Raw genomic sequence first — 9,549 nt, 5'->3', positions numbered from 1 at the left:
TAAAACCTCACTGTGTATGAAACAATTAGAGCGATGCCTACTTATTATTTTTTCATCCAGTCATCTCAGGAGGGTTTTACTGTGTAAAGGAGAGCTGAAGATTTTCAATCTCAGCTCTAACAGGCGAGTCACTGTCCTCGCTGTCCCAGGTGGTTACTCTACATCGGCACCGAAATCTTATTTACATAAATTCCCCAGTGAAAACTGACAAATATTATTCCTGCGACAGATCAGGTTTTCAGCTTTCTATGTGTTACTATGGTGACATCAGTAAAACAATCTGATCCTTTTAAACGCTTCGATAGGCAAATCTATGTTGCTCCACTACTGTAGCAAGTTTAGAAAAAGCGCGTCTAATGTTTCCAAGTTGATCAGAATCTGTAGCCCAGATAGACATGCTGTAATGCTTATGGCTTAAACTTAATATTATACCAAAACATGATGATCACAGAATCTGCACAGTATCAAAACAGCGTCTTTAGGTTGGTTTGCATTTGCATGAGAAAATGCTGTAAATTTAGTCTTTCTCTTAGATGCACACTTTAATGTGCTTATCTAGTAAAATTCACTTTGTGTATTAATTACTGTTCATAGCTGAGGGGTTAATTACTGTTGAGTAAGTAATTATAAGTGTTGGGATCTCTTGTTCAAGAGATGCATGCAAAATAGAATTAGTTCTATTTCATTTCTAGTTCATTCTTTCTGATTAGCACTGGCACCAGGGCTTCACAGTAAAGGGGTCTTCAGTTTGGATGCAGGCAGTGAAGGTTTACTGCCATCGTAGAACATGCTCGGTTAATCCTCCAGATATTGGAGTAGGACAAGTTCCCAAGTTAAAGCAGATAGACAGCCCTCTGACTTTAACTGTCTTAATACCCAGAATACAAAGACACAATGCAGGAACTACACCAGCAAAATTCAAAGTTAAGTTTGTTGTTGCAAATTTAAAAAGCAGAAATTACAGGTGAATTATCAAATTTTACAACATAGTGTTTGAAGTTTAATGAGTTGTATGAAATGAATTAAGCTTGGTATCACTGTAATGAAGGCAAGATACTTATTAAAAAGAAAAAAATAATTAAGAAAGCCTGTTGAGTGCTGTGATTTTGTCATATCGTTGAAGCTCGCTCTTCGCCGTTTTTAAAAACTGTCCATGAATTTGTTGTTATGATTTAAAAGAGTGGCAAACATTCCTGCTCAGCATTCTCCCCGAGGAGTCGTCAGCCACAGCCAGACTTTCATATCGTCAGCCAGCTTTAATTTCCTTCACAGAGGGTGAGGATGAGAGGCGTTCTTCCACAACGACAGTCATAAATAGAACAAGTCAAATGGCTTCAGTGTATCAACTTGCGTGGACATAACGGCTGCTAATTTTTTTATGGAGTCACGTTGCATCCACGCGTCTCACGCAGAACGCTAGGGTGGTGAGAACTGACTAATGTGGGGATATTTATGGACGTCAGTGAGAGCTTCATGATTAACCGTGTCAAGTGTGGGAGGCATTGCTTTCACACGCTGGGAAATTTACACCATAACCTTCCTCTCCCTGGATTCTGCCCATCTGATTTATCTAATGGCTTTGGCATCTCATCTTCAGCCTGCCTCCCCAGTGCCCTTCACCATGTTCATGTGATATAGGAGGAGAAAAAGAAACATATGCTTCATTTTCAAGGAGTGAAACACATGAATTAACATTATATAAATACATAAATGATGTAACACGAGTTACAGCCAAGATAGCAGCTCTATAAAGGTTTTATTTAGGCCGTTGGTTCTTTTAAACAGGGATCATAATCATCTTCAGTTACAGCTTTATTTAACTGCAATATAATTTGTTTTGCAGGTACTGGATCATAAACCACAATCAAGATGATTGAAGCTTTGACCTGATGATGGTGCTAGATGAAAAGTTAACTTCTTATGAACCAAACGTTGTTTGTGCAGTGTAATAGCCGTAGGATACTGACCCCATCGGCATTAGGATATGTTCCCTATAAGCCTCACTTTCATTGTGCAGTTCTGTCACTGGGTACAAGATGTCCCAGAAAAATAAAGTCTCGATATCAGGAAGAAGATAGTGCTTTTGTTTTCCCTCGGTGGCAACTGGCAGCTTCCCCAGGTGGCTGAAATGGTGGACGATGCAATAACCAGAGTAACTGTGAAAACTCGACTCTAGTTTTATCAGGAGCAACAACATAACATATTACAGCGTGCTATTATTTGACTAAAACTGAGCCAAAATGCAGAAGCAGTGCATAAAAAACTAAAAACATCCTATGATTCAGTAGCTTGTAGAAAAACCTTTATCAGTCTCTCACATTGTAGAGGATTTTAGCCCACTCTCCTGCAACGTTGCTTCAGTTCATTGATATTAGTGAGCAGTAATTTTTGCACAGCTCTCTTTCGCAATTTCGTTATACACGTTATCCACTTTATTTAGTTTAGGCTCTAAAATAATGAAGTTATGAAACTACCTGGTTGCTATTTTTTTCCATTTTTTTCAAGGCAAAACCTTCAAAGTTGACCTGAATGTTAAAAACAGTGTACTTTAGTGACTAGTTTATCATTTGTAATCAGACTGGGCTGGCTGTACAGAATGTTAGAAGCAGTAGGATTCATTTGTTGGGGAAAGATTTTCTTTATCTAATTTCCTTAAATTTCACTGGACAAATGCAAAGTGGAAACAGTGGACAAGTGGAACTCAAGGTGCTGCTAGAGGAAAAGTCAAAAATCAATAAAAGACATTAGGTTTTGTTCTCTGGAGACCATGAATATCGGTGTTATTCAGTCGTAAACAGACCGACCAATGCCACACAGCTAACACTGGTTAAAGATGGAGGAACTGGGTTACTTTGTTGTAGCTGACTTGCTTCAAGCACTTCTTGCATTGCACTGATGCTTTGCCACACATTTCTCCACTCCACATCTGGATACAAAACAACAGAGGAGAGATACGAGTGTTGCTGGGGATCATTTGTCGCTTTGAGACTGGGCTTAGCTGAGGGGCTTGGCACGCGCTGCGTCTGACAAACACATTGTTTAAAGCTTCAGGAGATTAGCTGAGCCACAGCCACTGCTGGGCACTGATATGACTGCTGCTGAATTTACAGCAGGCCCAGTAAATGGAGGTTGCCTGGGTTGGGCTTTTTGGAGGCCATGACAGGCAGGTGTGTTTATTCCATCTGAGGAGTGTGAGCTAGTGGCAATGACTGAAAGCATCTGCAGTCCTGGTAGAGTTGAGTAAGGGACAGCGACAGAGGTTAGGCCCTCAGGCAATGCTCCCACCCAAAGGCAATCTCATTTTAAAAGGTTCTCATTACCCCCAAGCCGCTGCAATCAGGTATGCCGTAAATCCTTCGGATCCAATTTCTTCTGCAGTGAGCTGACACGGAGCCTCCACACCAACTAATAGCTTCCCAGGACTTCCTCAAATTCTCACAGACTGCTAATCCGCTGATTAGAATAGCCAACAATGGAGAAGTATTACTAATCACATGAATTCAGATTAGCTGGGTGTCATGTTCATTATCTAGAAGGTTAATTAATTTCTCATATAAAGCAGAACACGTCATCTGGATTATTTTTAACCATCTTAAAAGTTCCATTTTTAACTTCCAATATCTTTAGATCTCCTTCTGTCTTTTTTACAGTATTATGTACAGCAAATTTAATTATTACTTTTTTAGTTTTACATTTATTCCATCATAATACAAAGCCGCTTCTTTTTCTGTTACCTAAGCTGACATTAGTGCCTGCAGTAATGTAGAACTGGGGCAATTTCATGATCTAATAATTGATTCTTTCTATACATGTTTCTGTCTGAAGACTGTCAAGTTCAGGAAGGAAAGCCTGCTTCACCCGTTCCTTGTGGAAAATGTAAAACATGTTACACAGATTAGAAAATAATCTTGAAAAGCATGACCACAACAGAAACCTTAAAATTTACATATGCTCTGAGAGTTCAGCATATGCTGTAGAGCCTTAAAGATGTATCTCCTGCCTCAGGAGTAGATTTAACTTTTTTATTAATAATAAAAATAACGAAACAAAAATAATGTCATTGTATGTCAATTCTACAATTTAGTTCAATAAGTGTTTTTTTTTTTACATGAACAGAGAAGAACCACTTCATTTTTGTTTATGGAGCACTAGCACATTCAATACTCACCTCAAGGCGCTTTAAAGACAGTACAATGTTAGAGAGACACAAGACACCGTCTTAATTTTAAAAAACAACAAAAAAGACAAATCCTACAGCCTCTTCTCTGACTGCGAGAGGAAAAATCTGGTGGAAATGTGGATATTTTTTTTTATTGAGATCAAAGCCTCGAGCACTGTGGTTAAAAAATAAAATAAAAGCTAATTTGAATGTAAGAGACTCAGCTAAACTCTGAGTCCCTCAAATCCTTCTATGCTTTAATTATTAGTGAAACAGCTCTGAGTTTTGGTCCCTTGATGATTGCACAGATGGAGGCACTGGGTCTTTGGGTTCCAGCTTTTCTTTTAACTCGTATACGCTTTAAGAAAATACTTTGCCTACATCCAGGACTGCAAGCAAATCGCAATTATGCTAATTTATGTATTCCTATGACACAAGTGTACCTATCAGTGGGTACCTTACCCACCAGATAAATGAGACCTTCTCAGGTCTTTACAGAGGATGTAGTGTTCTCTCCACTTCTCAGCAAACAGTGCAGGGGAATAAGTAATGAAGACTTCAGGCAGCTTGCAGTGTGCACTGTAGAATTCATTTTCTCCTGCTAAACACCTTGTAAGTGGCACATCCTGCAACTCTGTCCTTCCCTCGCATGATTGGAAGTAATTGTTTTTCGTGTGCATTACTTAAAAACCTAAATAGGTTCAAATAAACTGCCAGCAAATAAAAAAATAAAAATGAATAAAAAAAACCCAGTGAATAGCAGCTCACTATCTCTCTCTGTCAGATTCCTGACAATTACTGTGGTTGTTGACACAGATTTTTTTTTTCTTTAGTTGATGAATTTTTAAAGTGAGTGCTTTTGGTGTGTAACTGTGGCCCACCCTCCTTATCAGTGGAAGGAGGATGTGGTGAGGTACAGGCTTAAACTTTGATTTCACTCCAGGCAGAGCTGCTGTCGATGTGGCACGAACAGATGTTACTACTGAGGCTTTTTTTGGTAACTCTGGCAAGTTTTCAGCTGCAGATTGAGGTCACTGGAATGTGTTTCTCGTTAAGTTTTCACTATATTTTCTATAAAAACTTTTGGAACAAGAATTCTGTGATGTTTTATGTTTGCCCTGCTAGAACTGGCACATTTTGTATTGTATTTCATGTTTTGTATTAGAGGCCAGATGTTTGGTTGGTAGTTATTATCTATGTCATTCAATATATGCCAATTTATTAAAAAAAAAAAAAATCACAGAAAACAACTGAAAAAGAAGCCTTCAGTAATTTAGACATTGTCATCATGTTATTTGTTTCACCACCTGTAACACGTTTCAGCAAAGCCTGAATCAACTTGACCAAGTTACTCATCCTGTTCTGTCACTCCAGTTTAATCTGATTTCCATGACTGATGTTCTGGATAAAGTTACTCATGAGGGCACTTCTTGCACATCTGACATCATTCCTACCAAATTTCCCCCCATCTTCTCTCAATTATCAATCCATCTCTTTCATCTGTTTACATCTTTGACTACTTCAGCCAGTGTCTTCACCATCCTTAAAACCCCCCTCGTCACCTATCACTGATTTAGATAATCAGAGGGCAATTTCAAAACTTCTGTAAATTGCTAAAATTCTGGAAAAAGCTGGGGCTCATTACTCAACATAACTAATGACATCCTTCTATGCTCAGATAAAGCTGAATATTCTATTTTACTTATGCTTGGCATGCCTGCAGTGTACCTACACTATTGATCACGCTATTCTAATTGACTTTGAAGGACATGATTATTGAACTGGGTTGTCATCTCTGCCACTACTCTTAATTGGTTTTCATCATACTTACCTAACAACCTTCAAAATTTACATTAATAACTGTATGTCTTTGTCAGTTCTTTTCTTCTGTGGGTGACATCAGTGGTTGGTCCTTGAACCACTTGTGTTTTCATGATATGTTACCTGTAGATTGCCTACTCAACAAATTCAGTAGTCTTTCTGACCATTGCTATACTGATGACACGTTTAACAAGCCTAAAAACCTTAAGAGCCTCTCCAGTCTCAGTAAATTAGATGTCTTTAAATTTCCTCAATTTCAGCTCAATAGCTTCTAAAGAGATAGCTGATGTCATTACATCAGCTATCTGATCTGGTTTGAGCCAAGCAAAGTCATCATCTAAAATAAAAAAAAAAAACTGTAATAAAACCTTCAATCAATACCTTGGGACTGTTAGTACATAGTTAATTTTCTCCTATCTACTTTACTGTAACTTACTTTTCACACAAATTTCTCAGTCATCCCCAACACATCTTCAACTTGGAGCTCATACATTCTTGCTTTTCCAACCTATACTGGACATCTGCTGAGACTTTATTCCAAGAATTAAACTCTCTGGTCATCTGATAAGAACTGGTTCAGTCTCTTGTTTGAAATCCTGGGACAACCATGCTTTTCAGTTTGTACCACCTAAACTTTGAAACTGCAAAGCATATCAGCACATCAGCTTGGCCAATGCATTTGACTTGTTTCTGCTAGCAACTCAAACATTAGCCATTATCATATTATTTTAGCATTTTGCCTTTACATTTATACATTCATTTATTTTCCTGTGTTTTTTATGAGCAATGAGACAAAACTGTGTGGTACTGCATCTAAACTCAAGCTTTCTTCTTTAAATGAGACTCTGGATGTGTTCTGCATTAGATAATGATATTTCTGTCTGTTATATACTCTAAAGCAGTGAGCATGCAGACTGCAGACTGCAGAGGTTCACAGCTCTGTGGCTGCTGAGCACAGATCAGCAGCTGCCTTTGACTCAAGAGTCCCCTGGAAGCTAAACGGACACTGCCGAGCAAAGGCTGGTTGATTGCTAAAGGGAGATGATTCTTGGCCATGCTGAACCTGCCTGGCCTACAGGATTTCTTGCTTGCCCAGTATCTACAGATGTAATTTCATCTGCATGAGAAGCCAAGCAAAAAGCACTATTTTAAATAAAGAGGCAGAGAGCCACAATGCAGAGAGGAAACAAGTAGAAGAAAATTAAAGATATTGGTGCACAGACTTATATGATACTCATCTAATGTCCAAGCATCTTACAGCTCAGAAAAGATTTTGCTCTTCGTGAAAAGTGATAGAAAAAGATACTCGAAGTGGCAATAACTAAAAGACTGTGAAAGTCAATAGGACTGAATTTTCAAAGAGAATGTTTATCGAGACAAAAAACACAAATACTTATCACATAACCTTACACTGAGCTCATTGCTTCTATTTACTCTCAAAATTCTATTTTGTATAACAGAAAAAGCCATATCATACAAAGTATGGCAAGTAAAGATAGCAAATAATTAGTGAAAGGTGATAAGGGTGCACAGCTGCAAAGACCATCTGTATCCAGACTAGAACTGCAACTGTACATAAAACATTTAAAGAACCTGAACGAGACAATCTGTGAAGACACAAAGGACGCTGGGGGTTATATACACACTGCTGGGAGATTAACAGATTGAACACAGGAGTGTAATTGAGAACAAGGAAAGATAACACAGGTGAAACCAATCAGGCCAGGCCGATTATTAAGAGCTAGAAGTGACAGCAGTACACATGGTCTAAAAGATTACAACAAAACACATACCCTGACCACAAACTACATCCACAAACCCCAACTTTAAAATGCATGAGCACAGATATCTGCTTGTTATTGCTAAGCAGCAGTTTAAAAAAAGATTTTAACTTGACTTACCAAAACAAAACCAGCAACCTTTTGGGCCATTGAAAACAGTCCAAAGGACACCAACGTCACCTGTCAGGTTTAAAAAGATTGGTTTTTTTTAACCACTGTAAACATGTTTATTTCTGCTATTTAGCTGGGCAACTTAACCTAAGAGTTGCTTGTGGGGCGAGCCTCAAGTGGCCATTCAGAGAACTGCAGTTTTTGGGTGGTTTCATTTTATTAGCCTTGTGAGTTCCCCGTTGATCTGGAAGTGTCTAAAAGCCATTATTGTGTAATTTGTAAGTTTACCATATCACCATAGGAAACATGATATAATTGTTTGTGCTGGAGCTAACTGGCTAAAGCAATTGCCATTGTCACGTCTATTGTAGGTTTAAATCTGAGCAAAAACAACCCTGATTTTTCTACATAGATTTTCATGTTGCGATTACCAAAAGCTAACTAACTTTCTCTGCCGTAATGTATTAATCTTTCCAGTCTTAACCAGAACGTTCTTACTAATCTTACCAGCAAAAAGGATGAACAGCAACAAATTCTCTATACTGCATTTCTGTTTTGCCTTGACTGTAGCTCTCTGAAGTATTGAATAAATTTGTATTTGAATTAAATGATCCTTTGCAGGATGATTTCCATAGAAAATCTATTTACCTGGAAGGCATCTTTTTCTGTGTTCATAAGAATGCCCTATTGTGCTCTCCGAATTGAGACACAAATGTCATCCTTAAAAAGCTCTTTCACATTGCACTTACTGTAGATGTTCTGTGCATAATTCAGACACTCAAACACTCTGAATGCAATAATGACTGTTATATAAGTGACCCGGCTATTTCATTTCATTAGATTAGCCCATTAAAAATTGCCATTAAATCCCCTTTTTCACTTTCTTTTTCATGCAGCCAGTGTGGAGGAACAGAGCAGATACAGCAGGGCAGAGCTACGTCAGTGTGGATATACAGTAGTTGAGTACTTGTACATCAAAGGAAAGTATCAGTCTGCCAAAGAGAAAGCGTTGCCTGAGGACAGGCTCAGCTTTTGGAAAGAAGTTGTGGGTTTAAACAGAAATTTGATTCAAATCAAAAAGAAAGTTAATTTCTAGTAAATTGATTTGCTGCATCTTTTACTGTTTCTCCCTTTCTATCACTGTCTTATCAATCATCCTCATTCTGACTTTTCTTTCTCACTCATACTTTACACCAGCACGGACTGTTTCCCGTCTTGCAAAGCAGAATATTAAAAACTGTGGCTTTCTAATATGTACCTAACTGAATATTTCAGATCCCCTCCTACTCATTTGTCTTGTGTCTCTGAAGCTGATAAAAGTGACAAGTCTAGTTTCCATTCATGAGGGTAAAGATATTAATTTTACCCATGGCTGTGTTTGAAGTGTGAAGCGCAGCTCTGAGCTATGGAGAAGATTCACTGATCCTCCTCTTTTACCATTTCCAAAGGAAACCTTACAGCTAGTGTTACAAGTTGTTATTTTGATGCAGTCTACTTGTGAAGGAGATACAATTTATTTTCTGGGGTCATTTTCAAGTTTTGAAGCTCATATGAGGTGAATTAGTCTTCTCACAAAATGATCAATACTGGTCAGGAACCAAGCAAGGAAAAAATTTTTACCCCCCTTCTTTGAGTGTGTTTGTTTCATGTAGTTTGACAAGTATATCAAATGGGAAG

The sequence above is a fragment of the Oreochromis niloticus genome, linkage group LG20 (genome assembly GCF_001858045.2).
Source record: "Oreochromis niloticus isolate F11D_XX linkage group LG20, O_niloticus_UMD_NMBU, whole genome shotgun sequence".
Classification (NCBI taxonomy): domain Eukaryota; kingdom Metazoa; phylum Chordata; class Actinopteri; order Cichliformes; family Cichlidae; genus Oreochromis; species Oreochromis niloticus.
Note: the sequence above shows the minus strand (reverse complement) of the source record.